The sequence below is a fragment of the Salmo salar genome, chromosome ssa20 (assembly GCF_905237065.1).
Source record: "Salmo salar chromosome ssa20, Ssal_v3.1, whole genome shotgun sequence".
In the NCBI taxonomy this organism is placed as follows: Eukaryota; Metazoa; Chordata; class Actinopteri; order Salmoniformes; family Salmonidae; genus Salmo; species Salmo salar.
This window is the reverse complement of record NC_059461.1, coordinates 24,228,686-24,250,144: the sequence shown is the minus strand read 5'-3', so window position 1 is coordinate 24,250,144 and position 21,459 is coordinate 24,228,686. Positions and strand designations below refer to the sequence as shown.

Here is a 21,459-nt window from a genome sequence, read left to right as displayed (position 1 = left end):
CGATCGTTAGGCAAGGGTAATTTCAGTGTAGGAAAGGATGAAACAGCGTCTGTGCCACCAGTAAGTACAGATAGTAACGTTAGTATAAACCCCCTCGCACGGTCCCCGCAGCCGGACATCTTTCTCATGGCTTCTGGAGGGAAACGCTGTAGGAATGCTCAACCGGTGTCGCTTATTCAGCCGACAGAAACTTTCAACCGGTTCTCCCCATTAAGCGAGTCGGAGTCGGAGGCCGAGACTTCTCTGGTCTCTATTCCTCCCGTTGTGGGGTCTGAGACGCCGACGGCTCCCACCATTAGCTCTGACAAATTGAAAACCCTAGTCATTAGCGACTCCATTACCCGCAGTATTAGACTTAAAACGAATCATCCAGCGATCATACACTGTTTACCAGGGGGCAGGGCTACCGACGTTAAGGCTAATCTAAAGACGGTGCTGGCTAAAGCTAAAACTGGCGAGTGTAGAGAGTATAGAGATATTGTTATCCACGTCGGCACCAACGATGTTAGGATGAAACAGTCAGAGGTCACCAAGCGCAACATAGCTTCAGCGTGTAAATCAGCTAGAAAGATGTGTCGGCATCCAGTAATTGTCTCTGGCCCCCTCCCAGTTAGGGGGAGTGATGAGCTCTACAGCAGAGTCTCACAACTCAATCGCTGGTTGAAAACTGTTTTCTGCCCCTCCCAAAAGATAGAATTTGTAGATAATTGGCCCTCTTTTTGGGACTCACGCACAAACAGGACCAAGCCTGGCCTGTTGAGGAGTGACGGACTCCATCCTAGCTGGAGGGGTGCTCTCATCTTATCTACGAACATAGACAGGGCTCTAACTCCTCTAGCTCCACAATGAAATAGGGTGCAGGCCAGGCAGCAGGCTGTTAGCCAGCCTGCCAGCTTAGTGGAGTCTGCCACTAGCACAGTCAGCGTAGTCAGCTCAGCTTTCTCCATTGAGACCATGTCTGTGCCTCGATCTAAAAATGGCGGTGTTCGCTTTAGCAATCTCACTAGTATAAAGACCTCCTCCATTCCTGCCATTATTGAAAGAGATTGTGATACGTCACATCTCAAAATTGGGTTACTTAATGTTAGATCCCTCACTTCCAAGGCAGTTATAGTCAATGAACTAATCACTGATAATAATCTTGATGTGATTGGCCTGACTGAAACATGGCTTAAGCCTGATGAATTTACTGTGTTAAATGAGGCCTCACCCCCTGGTTACACTAGTGACCATACCCCCCGTGCATCCGGCAAAGGCGGAGGGGTTGCTAACATTTACGATAGCAAATTTCAATTTACAAAAAAAAAAAAAAAGACGTTTTCATCTTTTGAGCTTTAGTCATGAAATCTATGCAGCCTACTCACTCACTCTTTATAGCTACTGTTTACAGGCCTCCTGGGCCATATGCAGTGTTCCTCACTGAGTTCCCTGAATTCCTATCGGATCTTGTAGTCATAGCAGATAATATTCTAATTTTTGGTGACTTTAACATTCACATGGAAAAGTCCACAGACCCACTCCAAAAGGCTTTCGGAGCCATCATCGACTCAGTGGGTTTTGTCCAACATGTCTCTGGACCTACTCACTGCCACAGTCATACTCTGGACCTAGTTTTGTCCCATGGAATAAATGTTGTGGATCTTAATGTTTTTCCTCATAATCCTGGACTATCGGACCACCATTTTATTACGTTTGCAATTGCAACAAATAATCTGCTCAGACCCCAACCAAGGAGCATTAAAAGTCGTGCTATAAATTCTCAGACAACCCAAAGATTCCTTGATGCCCTTCCAGATTGCCTCTGCCTACCCAAGGACGTCAGAGGACAAAAATCAGTTAACCACCTAACCGAGGAACTCAATTTAACCTTGCGCAATACCCTAGATGCAGTTGCACCCCTAAAAATTTAAAACATCTGTCATAAGAAACTAGCTCCCTGGTATACAGAAAATACACGAGCTCTGAAGCAAGCTTCCAGAAAATTGGAACGGAAATGGCGCCACACCAAACTGGAAGTCTTCCGACTAGCTTGGAAAGACAGTACCGTGCAGTATCGAAGAGCCCTCACTACTGCTCGATCATCCTATTTTTCCAACTTAATTGAGGAAAATAAGAACAATCCGAAATTTCTTTTTGATACTGTCGCAAAGCTAACTAAAAAGCAGCCTTCGCAAATGGAGGATGGCTTTCACTTCAGCAGTAATACATTTATGAACTTCTTTGAGGAAAAGATCATGATCATTAGAAAGCAAATTACAGACCCCTCTTTAAATCTGGGTATTCCTCCAAAACTCCATTGTCCTGAGTCTACACAACTCTGCCAGGACCTAGGATCAAGGGAGATACTAAAGTGTTTTAGTACTATATCTCTTGACACAATGATGAAAATAATCATGGCCTCCAAACACTCAAGCTGCATACTGGACCCTATTCCAACTAAACTACTGAAAGAGCTGCTTCCTGTGCTTGGCCCTCCTATGTTGAACATAATAAACGGCTCTCTATCCACCGGATGTGTACCAAGCTCACTAAAAGTGGCAGTAATAAAGCCTCTCTTGAAAAAGCCGAATCTTGATCCAGAAATTATAAAAAACTATCGGCCTATATCGAATCTTCCATTCCTCTCAAAAATTTTAGAAAAAGCTGCTGCACAGCAACTCACTGCCTTCCTGAAGACAAACAATGTATACGAAACGCTTCAGTCTGGTTTTAGACCCCATCATAGCACTGAGACTGCACTTGTGAAGGTGGTAAATGACCTTTTAATGACGTCAGACCGAGGCTCTGCATCTGTCCTCGTGCTCCTAGATCTTAGTGCCGCTTTTGATACCATCGATCACCACATTCTTTTGGAGAGATTGGAAACCCAAATTGGTCTACATGGACAAGTTCTGGCCTGGTTTATATCTTATCTGTCGGAAAGATATCAGTTTGTCTCTGTGAATGGTTTGTCCTCTGACAAATCAATTGTAAATTTCGGTGTTCCTCAAGGTTCCGTTTTAGGACCACTATTGTTTTCACTATATATTTTACCTCTTGGGGATGTCATTCGAAAACATAATGTTAAATTTCACTGCTATGTGGACGACACACAGCTGTACATTTCAATGAAACATGGTGAAGCCCCAAAATTGCCCTCGCTAGAAGCCTGTGTTTCAGACATAAAGAAGTGGATGGCTGCAAACTTTCTACTTTTAAACTCGGACAAAACAGAGATGCTTGTTCTAGGTCCCAAGAAACAAAGAGATCTTCTGTTGAATCTGACAATTAATCTGGATGGTTGTACAGTCGTCTCAAATAAAACTGTGAAGGACCTCGGCGTTACTCTGGACCCTGATCTCTCTTTTGAAGAACATATCAAGACTGTTTCAAGGACAGCTTTTTTTCCATCTACGTAACATTGCAAAAATCAGAAATTTTCTGTCCAAAAATGACACAGAAAAATTAATCCATGCTTTTGTTACTTCTAGGCTGGACTACTGCAATGCTCTACTTTCCGGCTACCCGGATAAAGCACTAAATAAACTTCAGTTAGTGCTAAATACGGCTGCTAGAATCCTGACTAGAACCCAAAAATTTGATCATATTACTCCAGTGCTAGCCTCCCTACACTGGCTTCCTGTTAAGGCAAGGGCTGATTTCAAGGTTTTACTGCTAACCTACAAAGCATTACATGGGCTTGCTCCTACCCATCTTTCCAATTTGGTCCTGCCGTACATACCTACACGTACGCTACGGTCACAAGACGCAGGCCTCCTAATTGTCCCTAGAATTTCTAAGCAAACGGCTGGAGGTAGAGCTTTCTCCTATAGAGCTCCATTTTTATGGAATGGTCTGCCTACCAATGTGAGAGACGCAGACTCAGTCTCAACCTTTAAGTCTTTACTGAAGACTTATCTCTTCAGTAGGTCCTATGATTAAGTATAGTCTGGCCCAGGAGTGTGAAGGTGAACGGAAAGGCTGGAGCAACGAACCACCCTTGCTGTCTCTGCCTTGCCGGTTCCCCTCTTTCCACTAGGATTCTCTGCCTCTAACCCTTTTACAGGGGCTGAGTCACTGGCTTACTGGTGTTCTTCCATGCCGTCCATGGGAGGGGTGCGTCACTTGAGTGGGTTGAGTCACTGACGTGGTCTTCCTGTCTGGGTTGGCGCCCCCCCTTGGGTTGTGCCATGGCGGAGATCGTTGTGGGCTATACTCGGCCTTGTCTTAGGACGGTAAGTTGGTGGTTGGAGACATCCCTCTAGTGGTGTGGGGGCTGTGCTTTGGCAAAGTGGGTGGGGTTATATCCTGCCTGTTTGGCCCTGTCCGGGGGTATCATCGGATGGGGCCACAGTGTCTTCTGATCCCTCCTGTCTCAGCCTCCAGTATTTATGCTGTAGTAGTTTATGTGTCGGGGGGCTAGGGTCAGTCTGTTACATCTGGAGTATTTCTCTTGTCTTATCCGGTGTCCTGTGTGAATTTAAATATGCTCTCTCTAATTCTCTCTTTCTGTCTTTCTCTCGGAGGACCTGAGCCCTAGGACCATGCCACAGGACTACCTGGTATGATGACTCCTTGCTGTCCCCAGTCCAACTGGCCGTGCTGCTGCTCCAGTTTCAACTGTTCTGCCTGCGGCTATGGAACCCTGACCTGTTCACCGGACGTGCTTGTTGCACCCTCGACAACTACTATGATTATTATTATTTGACCATGCTGGTCATTTATGAACATTTTAACATCTTGACCATGTTCTGTTATAATATCCACCCTGCACAGCCAGAAGAGGACTGGCCACCCCTCATAGCCTGGTTCCTCTCTAGGTTTCTTCCTAGGTTTTTGGCCTTTCTAGGGAGTTTTTCCTAGGGAGTTTTTCCTAGCCACTGTGCTTCTTTCACATGCTTTGCTTGCTGTTTGGGGTTTTAGGCTGGGTTTATGTACAGCACTTTGAGATATCAGCTGATGTACGAAGGGCTATATAAAAATAAATTTGATTTGATCTTTAAGTTATAAACTCTGCACTGTCAACACCTAGTATTCAACACTATTATAAGCCATGAAATGTGCGTTCTTCCTATTTCCGCTCAGCTCTACAACAAGCAGTGCAGCAGTAATGAATGAGTAGGCAAGTGTATTTATAGGCTTGCGTTGTTATTATTAGCAGCTTGGGTATTTTTTAATATCGAGGAATATTTCACTTTCTCTGTTCATAGGAGTAACAACATTTTTGCATTAAATAATGCAGTGCGACAAGTTTCCCCATCAGCTGGAAGACGGTGTCCCTTTTTGGTCAGTGTCAGTGGAGGAAAGGGAGAGCGGAGGGATGTTGAGGGGTGGACCCTCACTCTGCTGCTCTCTCCCTCCACTGAGACTGACCATCAGATGCAGACACCAACAGCCCAGTAAAATAAAAATAAAAAGCGAATTATTTAAATGTATGCTCACTCAGCTGTGCCTCACAAGTAATACAACAATGGATCTATTACCAGTGTGATCATATAGCCTACCTCAAATTTAAAAATATAATTAAAAAAAAATATTCCGGAACAATGCATCGGCAGGGCAATTCAAGCAGAGCCAATATGCGGTGATAATGTATTGGGTCTATAGCTTATTGCACAATCTTCATTGCTACAGTACTGTTTTTAAATGGTTAATGTTGCATAGGCTTGTGTTTTAAAAAAATCTGAGAGGTAGATCTCGGCTTGCATTTTGACTCAGAAAGTGATCTTGACTCAGAAAAGGTTGGTGACAGGCACAAACATGATTAGTCACGCTGCCATGGTAACTTCCCGCCTTTTTTATTTAACTAGGCAAGTCAGTTAAGAACAAATTCTTATTTACAATGACAGCCTAGGAACAGTGGTTTAACTGCCTTGTTCAGGGGCAGAACGACAGATTTTTACCTTGTCAGCTCGGGGATTCGCTCTAGCAACCTTTGGGTTACTAGTCCATACACTCTAACCTCGAGGCTACCTGCCGCCCCTAAACAGGCAGGTGAACATTTTTGGCTCATCTGTGATATTTTGGTTAAAAGACTCGGGTCACAAAAAATGTAATTAAACAATATACCACATTAGTTACATCTTACTAGTAATACAGTTAATTGTTTTAGAAACATGTTGATCAGTTTGTGTGTTTTGGCTGGTACAAAATCTGAGTGTCTGGTAGATATTGAAATCTATTGGGTTTTCCTTTGAATTAAGACCTAGACAGCCAGGTGAGGGGAGTTCTTTACTAATTCATGACTTAATCAATCAAGTGACCACCTGGGGGTCCCCCCTGGGTGCATGTTTTGTTTTTTGCCCTAGCACTACACCGCTGATTCAAATAATCAAAGCTTGATAATGAGTTGGTTATTTGAGTCAGCTGTGTAGTGCTAGGGAAGAAAAAAAAAGTGCACCCGGGGGGGCCCCCAGGACCGAGTTTGGGAAACCCTGATCTAGGGGATGCTAGGCTACGTTGTAGGAATAGGTGAGTAGGTGGCAGTGAGCAGAGGATCACACAGAAGACAGTCATTTTCTGCTCTGCTGTATTATCCCTTCCAAATCATAACCACTAGAATAGTGACTAGACCTTGAATACAAAACAATAATGTCAATTAGGTCTAAACATGGAGAAGTGAGAAGAAACCCATGGGTAGCCTGGATGTGGTGTGATAAATGGGACAAACTGATTACAGCGGACCTCATGCACACTTATGAAACCCTCCTGCTTGGATCCAGCATCAAAGTCTTATCTACATCATGACTTGTAATGCACACACATACACTGAGCTTTTATAAGGCCATGAATCATGACCACAATCCTCATCTGTATAAATTATGCTAAATAACTGTCAATTGCGAGCTATGGTAGCCTACCCATCGTTTTCTCCCTCCAGTATAGTGTACTGTGGTTTACGTCACCACGACAACAGGATGAGAGATGCCGGATGCGGAGGCTGGGGTGTGAGGGGGCAAAAATCAGTGACTGCCACAGACAGCAAAATAACTGATGATTTTATAAAGAATGTGAGAGATAAAACACAAAGCTCAGCTGTGATGATTATAGGTTAGGGTAAGCGTCACACTCCTAACAAAGCTATTATAATGGCCTTCTTTTCTAGTTTCACGTTGGATATAACTTGCATTTAAAAAAAAAATCACTGTTGTGTCTAGAGTTTCTGCATCTGGCTGCAGAAGAAACTTGTGTTAAACTTTCCCCATAGAATTCAATGTAGCATTGCCTTTCATGTGCAAATAAGCAATGCTGTGCATACCAATGAAATACACAGTTCAAACCAATAAACATTTCTGCAAAGTGTGAAGACGAAGAGGACAAAAGGGAATATTCTTACTGCACCTGAGGTTATTTTAAGCACTGGCAGATTGGTACAGAGAAGACTTCAAAAGCACTGGGATTTACCCATCTAGTCCTGTGGCTGAGAACATTGCATGTAAATCGGCCACACTGTCTCACGTGCTCTTCGAAAAGGGAGAAGAATGTCAGTGAGTCCATTAGGAAACTCAATATTCTGATCTAGTTGACTTCTTCTGCAGTCAGTCACTGCTGTGCTGCTCACCCATGGAGCTCTGCAGGCTTCAAAATCAAACAGCACAGCACCCAAATAATAAGGGCAAACAGAACTAGCACAACTCCCCAGCTAGTTATCTCCCTCAGTTAGGCTACAGTGCTAAACAAGGTTACAGTGAAAGGGTCCAAACAACTGTCACCTTGTGTCATCAAATCATCTTTGTTATTACCACAGACGTCTTTCCTATACAGCAAGTCACTAGCAGTCAGACACTCCCAGTAGTGTATTATTTGGTTTGGCTAAAGTAATTGAAACTCAACTGACACACATGCAAATGGTTGCTTTGAAAACAATGGGAAGTGGTCAAAAGATAAGTTACAGCAGGCTTAGGGGAGAAGAGTGAAATGGCATGGAATGTGCACTGCAAACAGAGTAGAGGAACAGACGCTTTAACATCTAGAAATAAACAAACATGCATCAAAATGGATAAAGTATCTCTTAAAAACGGTTTGTTTCCAGATAGCAAAGAGGAGGTGATAGAACAGAATATGTCATGATTAACAATCACTGAATCAATGCTGTTCCAATATTTATTGAGTAGAGTACTGTATCATTCCCCCAGGGCATCTATCCATGGCTGGCAAGTAGAGCTGCACAATTCATGAAACTCACATCGAAATTGCAATATTGACAACTGCAATAAGGTAAGGCAAGATGGCGCCGACAGAGATGGTCGCCTCGCTTCGCGTTCTTAAGAAACTATGCAGTATTTGTACTTGTTAGATATTACTGCATGGTCGGAACTAGAAGCACAAGCATTTCACTACACTCGCATTAACATCTGCTAACCATGTGTATGTGACCAATATTCCATTACCGTACTTCGAAGCATGTCAAACGCTGTTTAAAATCAATTTTTATGCGATTTTTCTCGTAAAATAGCGATAATATTCCAACCGGCGACGTTGTATTCGTTCAAAGACTGAAAGAAAAACATGGAGTCCTCTCGTGGACGCGCACTCCAGTGTCATTGTTCCCTGCCTGACCACTCACAAAAACTCCTGCTGTTTTTCGCCCAGAGACGTCATTCATTTTTACATTTTACATTTTTAGTCATTTAGCAGACACTCTTATCCAGAGTGACTTACAGTAGTGAATGCATACATTTCATTTCATGCATTTTTTTTGTGCTGGCCCCCCGTGGGAATCGAACCCACAACCCTGGCGTTGCACACACCATGCTGGCGTTGCAAACACCATGCTCTACCAACTGAGCCACAGAGATGCTGTATTATTGATAGAGATGCCACAGAAGGAGAACAAATTGTCAGACAGGGCACTTCCTGTATGGAATCTTCAGGTTTTGGCCTGCCATATGAGTTCTGTTATACTCACAGACACCATTCAAACAGTTTTAGAAACTTTAGAGTGTTTTCTATCCAAATCTACTAATTATATGCATATTCTCGTTTCTGGGCAAGAGTAGTAACCAGTTTAAATCGGATACGTTTTTTATCCGGCCGTGCAAATACTGCCCCCTAGCCCCAACAGGTTAAGAGAATTTGGCAGTACATCCAACCGGCCTCACAACCGCAGACCATGTGTATGGTGTCTTGTGGGCGAGCGGTTTGCTGATGTCAACGTTGTGAACAGAGTTCCTTATGGTGGCGGTGGTGTTATGGTATGTGCAGGCGCAAGCTAAGGACAACGAACACATTTGAGTTTTAGCGATGGTGATTTGAATGCACAAAGATACTGGGAATAGATCCTGAGGCCCATTGTCGTGCCATTTATCCGCTAACATCACCTCATGTTTCAGCATGATAATGCACGGCCCCATGTTGCAAGGATCTGTACACAATTCCTGGAAGCTGAAAATGTCCCAGTTCTTCCTGGCCTGCATATACAATGCATTCGGAAAGTATTCAGACCCCTTGAATTTTTCCACATTTTGTTATGTCATTCTAAAATTGATTAAAAAAAGGTTTTCCTCATCAGTCTAAACACAGTACCTCATAAACTGAAATGTAACTTTTACACAAGTATTCAGACCCTTTACTAAGTACTTTGTTGAAGCACCTTTGGCAGAGATTACAGCCTCAAGTCTTCTTGAGGATGACGTTACAAGCTTGGCACACCTGTATTTGGGGAGTTTCTCCCATTTTTCTCTGCAGATCCTCTCAACCTTCGCCCTAGTCTGAGGTCCTGAGCACTCTGGAGCAGGTGTCATCAAGGATCTCTCTGTACTTTGCTCCGTTCATCTTTCCCTCGATCCTGACTAGTCTCCCAGTCCCTGCCGCTGAAAAACATCTCTACAGGGATGGTGCCAGGTTTCCTCCAGACGTAATGCTTGGCATTCAGGCCAAAGAGTTCAATCTTGGTTTCATAAGACCAGAGAATCATGTTTCTCATGGTCTGTGAGTCTTTAGGTGCCTTTTGGAAAAAAGCAGGCCTTGATGTACCTTTTACTGAGGAGTGGCTTCCGTCTGGCCACTCTACCATAAAGGCCTGATTTGGTGGAGTGCTGCAGAGATGGTTGTCCTTCTGGAAGGTTCTCCCATCTCCACGGAGGAACTCTGGAGCTCTGTCAGATTGACCATGTTTACCTCCCTGACCAAGGCCCTTCTCCCCTGATTGCTCAGTTTTCCCGGGGGCCAGCTCTTGGAAGAGTCTTGGTGGTTCCAAACTTCTGCCATTTAAATCAAATCAAATTTTATTTGTCACATGCACCGAATACAGTAAAATGCTTACTTACAAGCCCTTAACCAACAATTCAGTTAAGAAAATCCCCCTAAAAGTATGAGATAAGAATAACAAATAATTAAAGAGCAGCAGTAAATAACAATAGCGGGGCTATATACAGGGGTACCAGTACAGAGTCAGTGTGTCAATGTGCGGGGGGCACTGGTGTTGAGGTAATTATTTACATGTCGGTAGAGTTATTGAAGTGGCTATGCATAGATAATAACAGAAAGTAGCAGTAGCGTGGGGGGGGGGGGGGGCTTCCTCTGACACCGCCTGGTAGAGAGGTCCTGGGTGGCAGGAAGCTTGGCCCCGGTGATGTACTGGGCCGTACGCACTACCCTCTGTAGTGCCTTGCGGTCGGAGGCCGAGCAGTTACCATACCAGGCAGTGATGCAACCCATAACTATGGATTATTTTGAACCAAAACAACATTTGTTGTTGAAGTAGAAGTCCTGGGAGTGCATTCTGACGAAGAACAGCAAAGGCAATCAAATTTTTCTTATAGTAAATCTGAGTTTGGTAAGGGCCAAACTTGGTGGGTGTCAAATTAGCTAGCCGTGATGGCCGGGCTATCTACTCAGAATATTGCAAAATGTGCTTTCGCCGAAAAGCTATTTTAAAATCTGACACCGCGATTGCATAAAGGAGTTCTGTATCTATCATTCTTAAAATAATTGTTATGTATTTTGTGAACGTTAATCGTGAGTAATGTAGTAAATTCACCGGAAGTTTGCGGTGGAAGTTTGCGGTGGGTATGCTAGTTCTGAACATCACATGCTAATGTAAAAAGCTGGTTTTTGATATAAATATGAACTTGATTGAACAAAACATGCATGTATTGTCTAACATAATGTCCTAGGAGTGTCATCTGATGAAGATCATCAAAGGTTAGTGCTGCATTTAGCTGTGGTTTTGGTTTTTGTGACATTTATGCTTGCTTTGAAAATGGCTGTGTGACTATTTTTGGCAGGGTACTCTCCTGACATTATCTAATGTTTTGCTTTCGCTGTAAAGCCTTTTTGAAATCGGACAATGTGGTTAGATTAACCTGTTTGGGCTAGGGGGCAGTATTGAGAATTTTGGAAAAAATATGTGCCCATTTTTAACTGCCTCCTACACCAACTCAGAAGCTAGAATATGCATATTATTGTTCAGGTTTGGATAGAAAACACCCTGAAGTTTCTAAAACTGTTTGAATGGTGTCTGTGAGTATAACAGAACTCCTATGGCAGGCAAAACCCTGACAAGGTTTCATGCAGGAAGTGGCCTGTCTGACAAGGAGTCGTGCGTCTTGCATCTGTTTATTGAAGAGTAAGGATCTTAGCTGTAACGTGACAATTCCCAGGGCTCCAATAGGCTCTCAGAACCCGGGAAAAACCTGAACGATGACGAGGCAGCCGCTGGCTGAAACAGATTATCGCCTTATCCAAGTGGCCGATCAGAGGACCATTGAATGAGGCGCGTGCACGATTCGCCCCCGTGGAGAAATTTCATTCGGCTGTTTAGCTTATTGCAGATTCCCGGTCGGAATATTATCGCTTTTCTACGAGATAAATGGCATAAAAATTGGTTTTAAACAGCGGTTGACATGCTTCGAAGTACGGTAATGGAATATTTAGAAATTTTTTGTCACGCCATGCGCCATGCGTGCGACCGTTATTTACCATTCGTATAGTGTCTAGAACGCACGAACAAAACAGAGGATATTTGGATATAACGATGCTTTTTGTGAACGTTTATCGTGAGTAATTTAGCAAACTGTTAGTAAATTCCCCGGAAGTTTGCGGGGGGGTATGCTTTTTCTGAACGTCACATGCTAATGTAAAAAGCTGTTTTTTTATATAAATATGAACTTGATTGAACAGACATGCATGTATTGTATAACATAATGTCCTAGGTGTGTCATCTGATGAAGATCATAAAAGGTTAGTGCTGCATTTAGCTGTGGTTTGGGTTTTTGTGACATTATATGCTAGCTTGAAAAATGGGTGTCTGATTATTTCTGGCTGGGCACTCTCCTGACATAATCTAATGTTTTGCTTTCGTTGTAAAGCCTTTTTGAAAACCGGACAGTGTGGTTAGATTAAGGAGAGTCTTGTCTTTAAATAGCTGTAAAATAGTCATATGTTTGAGAAATTGAAGTAATAGTATTTCAAACGATTCAAAAATCGCGCCACTGAATTCAGGTGGCTGTTACGTAGGTGGGACGAATTTGTCCCGCCTTGCCCATAGAGGTTAATGAGAGTCTTGTCTTTAAAATGGTGTAAAATAGTCATATGTTTGAGAAATTGAAGTTATAGCATTTATGAGGTATTTGTATTTCGCGCCACGCGATTCCACTGGCTGTTGACTAGGTGGGACGCTTGCTTGCCCAGGGAGGTTAATGTTAATTTCTCTCCAATAAGTCGCCTCCTGGCTCCCCAGTGGGTGGGGCTGGCTCCAAGTGGGTAGGCTGCGCCCCTGCCCAGTCATGTGGAATCCATAGATTAGGGCCTAATGCATGCATTTCTATTGACTCATTTCCTTAAATGAACAGTAACTCACATTGCGTATATTTTTGTTCAGTGTAGTTTTACAAACAAAAAATACCTTTGTGTTGGAGTGGTGTGGGCGTACCCCAACAACAGATAGGTGTGAGCGTATACCTGTCATAAAAAATATGAACGCGAGTAGACCACTGATTGGCCAGATCATTTAGATCTTAACATCTCGTGGATGGGAAAGACAAGAGGCAATGAACCTGAAGTTTCATTTGAATTGTGTGACTTCTCCACACATCCCTCGAATAGCTTCAATCAAAGCCCAGATGTATAAATGAGAGGTCCTGGCTTTGGAAGACATCTCCAGTCAGATGAACAGATGAGAATATGATATCTGGGGCAGATCTATTTGTGCAAAGTGCTTTGATTCAACTCCTGGGATGTGATATTTACTCAGTTTATTAGGTACACCCATCTAGTACCGGGTCGTACCCCTCTTTGCCTCCAGAACAACCTGAATTCTTTGTAGCATGAATTCTACAATGTGTGGCGTTCAAATGCTGCTCAATTGGTATCAAGGGACCTAACGTGTGCCAGGAAAACACTCACCACACCATTCCACTACTGTACCATTGACACCAGACAGGATGGGTCCATGGACTCCTGCTGCTTACGCCAAATCTGGACTCTGCCATCAGCATGACGCAATAGGATCCGGGAATTTGTTGAACCAGGCAATGTTTTTCCACTCCTCAAATTGTCCAGTGTTGGTAATTGTGTGCCCACTAGAGCCGCTTCATCTTGTTTTTAGTTGATAGGAGTGGAACCTGTTGTGGTCGTCTGCTGCAATAGCCCATCCGCGACAAGGACCGACAAGTTGTGTGTTTTGAAATGCTGTTCTGAACACCATTGTGGTACAGCGCAGTTTTTGGCCTGCATATTAGCTTGCACGATTCTTGCCATTCTCCTTCAACCTCTCTCATCAACAAACTATTTTCACCCACAGGACTGCCACTGACTGGATGCTTTTTGTTTGTCACACCATTCTCGGTAAACCCTAGACACTGTCGTGCTTGAAAAGCCCAGAAGGCCGGCCGTTTCTGAGATCCTGGAACCGGCACGCCTGGCACCGACAATCATACCACGCTCAAAGTCGCTTAGGTCACTCGTTTTGTCCATTCTAAAGTCAATTGAACAGTAACTGAATGCCTCAATGCCTGTCTGCCTGCTTTATATAGCAAGCCACGGCCACGTGACTCACTGTCTGTTGGAGCAAACCATTTTCGTGAACGGGGTGTTATACTTAATAAACTGGCCACTGAGTGTATGTACCACAGGAGGTTGGTGGCACCTTAATTAGGGAGGATGGGCATCAAACACATAGTTTGCAGGTGTTTTTATGCCATTCCATTTGCTCCGTTCCAGCCAATATTACGAGCCGTCCTCCCCTCAGCAGTCTCCACTGGTATGTAGATATTGAATGTTTACATTTGTGAGTGTTGTATTTGTATGGGGTCCATGTAGGTGTAGGGTATATGCATGAAATGTAATGTACTTCGTGTTGGTGTGTATGTGCACTGTGTTTGTGGCCCAGGTCATCCCCCATACCTGTCGTTGTGCTGACGTGGCCATCTGTATCTGGCAGAACTTCACGGCTTGATCCAGCGCCACGTCCTCATCCACCTGTCCATACCATGCGGGAAGAGAACAGAGACAATCAGAGAAGAGCAACACAACGTTTACACAGCCACCTTAGTACCACTGATGCTGCACTGGGCAGCTAACACACATAGAAAAAGGCCTTTCTCAGAGTGAATGTGGCCGTGGCAACAGGAGGCGGCAGCCCTCATTTGGCCTCTCTCTGTGAAGGCTGGCTGCTCTCTATCTGCCAAACTGTAGATGTCTGTGTGTGAGAGTCAGGAAGCTGATGCTGCGCAGGAGAAGCACACGAAAGTTAGCCTCCATGTTCACCTGTGCCTCAGACACGCTATACTATTATTTGGTGGTGTGGTGGTAAACGCTGTTTGGTTCTGCATTGACCACACGCAGTAGGTGGAACCCTCTAGGTTGTAACATGGTGCTGCCACAGGAAATGGCCAGTGGAATGAGTCTAGGGCTGTGACAGTCATTACATTTTGTCAGGCGGTAACTGTCATGCAAATAACTGAATGTCTCACGGTCATTGACGTTAATTAACATAAACCAGTTTAGCGTTGCTGTCACGACTTCCGCCGAAGTTGGTGCCTCTCCTTATTCGGGCGGCGTTTGACGTCACCAGCTTTCTAGCTGCCGCCGATCTACGTTTCTTTTTCCATTTGTTTTGTCTTGATTGTACATACCTGGTTCCCATTAAGTTATAATTTATTCCCTATTTAACCCTCTGGTTCCCACATGGTTTTGTGCGTGTTTGTTCTTTGTTTAGTGTTCAAGACTTCTGTGAGCTGGTGTGTTTTTCCCTGCGTGGAAATTGTTGTTTCCTTTCGAGTAAAGTACGTCTTTTACTCAGTTCTGTGTCCTGCGCCTGACTCCGTCGTAACCGCTGCACACTGACACTTGACAATAACACGCACCTAATATGGAGTCAGTAGGTGCACCCAGTCCTCCGTTACCAGTGGAGGAGCGCGTCCAGCAGCACGCAACGATGCTCCAAAATCTTGGCACATCCATGGATCGCGTGCTGCACACCATGGAGCGATGGGAGAGAGGGGGTTTTCCCACACCCCCATCAACTACACCCCAACCCACAACGCTGTCCACCCCTCCGTCACCTAGACCCAGTGGGATTCGGCTCTCGCTCCCGAGGGCGTATGATGGGACGGCAGCTGGGTGCCAGGGGTTCCTGCTCCAGTTGGAGCTCTACCTGGCGACCGTCCACCCGGCTCTCTCGGGACACGAGAGTGTGTCCGCCCTCATCTCCTGTTTGTCGGGTAAAGCTCTTGAGTGGGCCAACGCCGAATGGGGAGGAATAGACACAGCGTTGGTCTGCTATGAGGATTTCACCCGCCGCTTTTGGGCGGTCTTCGATCATCCACCTGAGGGGAGAGGGAACGCTTGTTCCATCTCAGACAGGGGATGAGGAGCGCACAGGACTTCGCACTGGACTTCAGGATCCTGGCTGCCAGCGCGGGATGGAATGAGAGGTCCCTGATCGACCATTACCGGTGTAGTCTACGTGAGGACGTTCGTCGGGAGCTGGCATGCAGGGACACCACCCTTACCCTCGACCAGCTGGTGGATTTATCCATCCGGCTGGATAACCTGTTGGCCACAAGCGGACGTCTGGGTCGGGGTCCGTCCATTCCATCCCCCAGCACCTCCGATCCTACACCTATGGAGCTTGGAGGTGCTGCTCTAAGGGTGACCGGGGGAGGGGGGGGCGTTTCCTGCACCACATGTGGCCGCAGAGGGCACACTGCTGGTCGGTGCTGGGGAGGTTCCCCAGGGAGTCGAGGCAGCAGGCAGGGCAATGGTGGATCATCCCAGGTGAGTAGGCACCCGACTCACCCAGAGCTCCCTGTTGCGCACATGTGTGCATGTATAGAATTTCCTGAGTTTTCCCCGCATTCCCAGCATAAGGCGCTAGTAGAGTCAGGCGCAGCTGGGAACTTTATTGACCATTCATTTGCACTTAGATTAGGGATCCCCATTGTTCCTGTTGATGTGCCCTTCCCTGTACATGCCTTAGATAGTCGTCCTTTAGGGTCGGGCCTGATTAGGAGGTCACAGCTCCATTATGTATGATAACGCAGGAGGGTCAGGAAGAGAGAATTAGTCTCTTCCTGATCGATTCTCCTGCGTTTCCTGTGGTGTTGGGGCTTCCCTGGTTGGCCTCTCATGACCCCACTATTTCGTGGCAACAGAGGGCTCTCAAGGGATGGTCACATCAGTGCTCGGGGAGGTGTGTAGGTGTTTCCATAGGTGCAACTACGGTGGAGAGTCCAAACCAGGTCTCCACCATGCACATCCCCCCCGAATATGTCGATTTGACTCTCGCCTTCTGTAAAAAGAAGGCGACTCAACTACCACCTCATCGACGGGGGGAGAATTGTGCGATAAATCACCTAGTAGACGCAGCACTTCCCAGGAGTCACGTGTATCCTCTGTCACAGGAGGAGATGGCGGCTATGGAAACATATGTCTCCAAATCTCTGGGACAGGGATACATTCGGCCTTCCACTTCACCTGCCTCCTCGAGTTTCTTTTTTGTGAAGAAGAGGGAAGGAGGTTTACACCCGTGCATTGACTATCGAGGTATAAATCTGATGACGGTGAAGTACAGTTACCCGCTGCCTCTCATAGCCAGTGTGACAGAGTCATTGCACGGGGCGCGCTTCTTCACAAAATTGGATCTCAGGAGCGCTTACAACCTGGTGCGTATCCGGGAGGGGGATGAGTGGAAGACGGCATTTAGTACCACCTCTGGGCACTATGAGTACCTCGTCATGCTGTACAGGTTGATGAATGCTCCATCAGTCTTCCAATCCTTTGTAGACGAGATTTTCAGGGACCTGCACGGGCAAGGTGTAGTGGTGTATTTAGATGACATTCTAATATACTCCGCTACACGCGCCGAGCATGTGTCCCTGGTGCGCAAGGTGCTAGGTCGACTGTTGGAGCATGACCTGTACGTCAAGGTTGAGAAATGTTTGTTCTTTCAACAGTGACTCCACCTGTCCGCGTCAGGGGTGGAGATGGAGAATGACCGCATTTCAGCCATGCGTAATTGGCCGACTCCAACCACGGTAAAGGAGGGGCAGCAGTTCTTAGGGTTTCATAGTAGAGGTGGACGCGTCCGAGGCTGGGATAGGAACTGTCCTGTCTCATCGCTCAGTTACGCCACCAAAGCTCCGCCCCTGTGCTTTCTTTTCGAAGAAGCTCAGCCCGGCGGAGCGAAACTATGATGTGGGGGACCGGGAGCTGTTGGCATTTGTCAAGGCTCTGAAGCCGTGGAGGCATTGGCTTGAGGGGGCTAAACACCCTTTCCTCATTTGGACTGACCACCGCAATCTGGAGTACATCCGGGCGGCGAGGAGACTGAACCCTCGCCATGCAAGGTGGGCCATGTTTTTCACCCGTTTGTTTTCACCCTATCCTACAGACCAGGTTCCCAGAACGCTAAGGCAGACGCACTGTCCCGGATGTATGACACAGAGGAGCGGTCTACGGATCCCACTCCCGGCTTCTTGCCTGGTGGCACCGGTGGTATGGGCGGTTGGCGCGGATATTGAGCGGGCGTTACGTACGGAGCCCACTCCCACCCAGTGTCCAGTTGGGCGTCTGTACGTTCCGTCTGATGTCCGCGACCAATTGATCTGTTGCGCCCACAAGTCACCCTCCTCTGGTCATCCTGGCATCGGTGGGACAGTGCGCTGTCTTAGTGGGAAGTACTGGTGGCCCACTTTAGCTAAGGATGTGAGGGTTTGTGTTTCCTCCTGCTCGGTGTACGCCCAGTGCAAGACACCTAGACACCTGCCCAGAGGGAAATTACAACCCCTACCTGTTCCACAACGGCCGTGGTCACACCTATCGGTGGATTTCGTGACGGATCTTCCTCCGTCACAAGGAAACTCCGTGATCCTGGTAGTTGTGGATTGGTTTTCTAAGTCCTGCCGTCTCCTTCCTTTGCCCGGTCTCCCTACAGACTGGGGAGGCCCTGTTTACTCACGTCTTCCGGCACTACGGGGTGCCTGAGGATATAGTTTTATCGGTGTCCCCAGTTCACATCGAGGGTCTGGAGGGCGTTCATGGAATGTATGGGGGTCTCGGTCAGCCTGACCTCAGGGTTTCACCCAGAGAGTAATGGGCAGGTGTAGGGAGTAAACCAGGATGTGGGTAGGTTTCTGCGGTCCTATTGCCAGGACCGGCCGGGGGAGTGGGCGGCTTTCATCCCCTGGGCAGAGATGGCCCAAAACTCCCTCCGCCACTCCTCCACTAACTTGTCTCCGTTTCAGTGTGTACTAGGTTATCAGCCGGTCCTGGCACCGTGGCATCAGAGCCATATCGAGGCACCTGCGGTGGATGAATGGTTTCGGCGCTCAGAGGAGACATGGGACGCTGCCCATGTGTGCCTGCAACGGGCCATCAGGCGACAGAAGGCGAGCACCGACCGCCACCGCAGTGAGGTCCCGGTGTATTCACCTGGGGACCAGGTCTGGCTCTCGACCCAAAACCTGCCCCTTCGCTTTCCCTGCCGGAAGCTGGGTCCGCGGTTTGTGGGGCCATTTAAAGTCCTGATGAGACTGAACGAGGTATGTTATAGGATACAGCTCCCCCTGATTACCTTATTAACCCCTCGTTCCATGTGTCTCTCCTCAGGCCGGTGGTGGCTGGTCCGCTCCAGCAGTCTGAGGTGCGGGAGGTTCCTCCGCCCCCTCTGGACATCGAGGGGGCCCCGGCGTATACTGTGCGAGCCATCATGGACTCAAGGCGTCGGGCGAGGGGCCTTCAGTACCTCGTGTCGTGGGAGGGGGTACGGTCCAGGGGAGAGATGCTGGGTGCCGGTGGAGGACATCCTGGACCCTTCCTTACTGCAGGAATTTCACCGTCTCCACCCGGATCGTCCTGCGCCTCGTCCTCCGGGTCGTCCCCGAGGCCGGTGTTGGTGCGCAGCTGGAGCCGTGTGTCAAGGGGGGGGTACTGTCACAACTTCCGCCGAAGTTGGTGCCTCTCCTTGTTCGGGCGGTGTTCGGTGGTCGACGTCAGCGGCTTTCTAGCTGCCACCAATCTACGTTTCTTTTTTCCATTTGTTTTGTCTTGATTGTACACACCTGGTTCCCATTAAGTTATAATTTATTCCCTATTTAACCCTCTGGTTCCCACATGGTTTTGTGCGTGTTTGTTCTTTGTTTAGTGTTCAAGACTTCTGTGAGCTGGTGTGTTTTTCCCTGCGTGGAAATTGTTGTTTCTTTTTGAGTAAAGTACGTCTTTTACTCAGTTCTGTGTCCTGCGCCTGACTCCGTCCTAACCGCTGCACACTGACACTTGACAGTTGCTGGGCGTCCACCCATAGCCTACAAGCGACTGATGCAGACCTTTGGAACATCTACAATTTAAGTAGTCGAAAAAAAAAATCTAGCATTAATACAGCCTACACCATCAATAAATCCATTGTTTGTTTTAGGCAGGTCTAAAGAAACAACCTTTGATATGAAGAACATTTTACCTATTTCAGGAGAACAGAATGGCATATTCTGAGTAATCCTTACGTTAAACCCTGATCTGGCTATGCCATATGGCTGAGGGCTACACTAGTTAATTTACACTAGTTAATTACAAGATGTGCTTATAATTCCTGTGGAATTATTTTATAGTACGAAGACTACAATTGAAGATAGCTGAATAAAATAGAAAGGATATTTTTCCCAAAATGATTTCTGAGGGACACATGCGGCTATTGTGTTGAGCGGTTAACAAATATGTATACAATATGCTTAATTTAGTTATTTATGCAACTTTAGTTGTGATACAAACCTTAGGCTACATGTTTTAATTTCTAATATATCCTAAGGCTGCGTGATGTAACTAATGACAATTAGAAAAAATTGCATGAAAGGAATGCACTCGCTCTACTTTGTTTCTTGCACAGGCTGCACACACTTCATCAGTCTCTCATTCACAATTTCACAAGTACATCAGACTCATCTGAATTAATTCTGGTCTTTACATATAGCCTACTAATATGTGTGGAATTATTTTTGATTGATGTTATCCATAGCCTGCACTTAAATAGTGAATGGAGGTTACGTTTTTAATATGCCAGGTAGGCTACACCGGTTGTAAAGTGGATGAATGTGCTTAATTTTAAGAATTGAGAAATAAATATAGCAGCACTCGAAAGCTGGAATCACGCGAAAGCTGATCAGTCCCTACACCCAAAGAAGGGCACTGCGTTCATCTACCTCTGGCCTGCTCGCCTCCCTACCTCTGCGGAAGCACAGTTCCCGCTCAGCCCAGTCAAAACTGTTCGCTGCTCTGGCACCCCAATGGTGGAACAAGCTCCCTCACGACGCCAGGACAGCGGAGTCAATCACCACCTTCCGGAGACACCTGAAACCCCACCTATTTAAGGAATACCTGGGATAGGATAAAGTAATCCTACCCCCCCCCCCAAAAAAAAAATATATATATAGATGTACTATTGTAAAGTGGTTGTTCCACTGGATATCATAAGGTGAATGCACCAATTTGTAAGTCGCTCTGAATAAGAGCGTCTGCTAAATGACATAAATGTAAATGTTAATGGAATCCTCTTTTAAATAATGTCCAGTCAAAACTCTGTTTTCATACGCGATTGCGCAATGGCTGGGCTTATAAGAACACGTTTCACTGGGCTCTGTGCTCTCCAACCCTGTTCCAGGTACCCTAGGCCTATAGGCTATGCTTAGAATTATTTGTCCACTTTAGTTGTCATAAGAAAAATGTATCAACATATATATTAGGCCTTTGCTACATGATGCATGAAAGTAAAAAAAAAAAAATGCATTGATATAGTGATGATACTACTCTTACCCATCAGACTATTCTCGATTTAATCGTGTCTTTACAAACAGTGCATTAGGAAAGTTTTCAGACCTCGACTTTATCCACATTTTGTTACGTTACCTTACAGCCTTATTCTGAAATGGATTAAATAGTTTATTACTCCTTTATTAAGCTACACACAATACCCCATAATGACAATGCAAAAACAGGTTTAGACATTTTTGCAAATCTATTAAAAATAAACTTAAGTACTCAGACCCT

General features: G+C 45.9%; 1 pseudogene across 1 annotated transcript in view; it reads right to left on the bottom strand.

Annotated features, from left to right (window-relative positions):
• The window catches only part of LOC106580214 (calcineurin-binding protein cabin-1-like), a 150,290-nt pseudogene that overhangs the window by 15,747 nt on the left and 113,084 nt on the right, over window positions 1-21,459 (bottom strand). The window contains exon 29 of the transcript XR_006761094.1: window positions 14,326-14,400. The product of XR_006761094.1 is annotated as a calcineurin-binding protein cabin-1-like (transcript). The remainder of the gene's footprint in view (window positions 1-14,325; window positions 14,401-21,459) is intronic.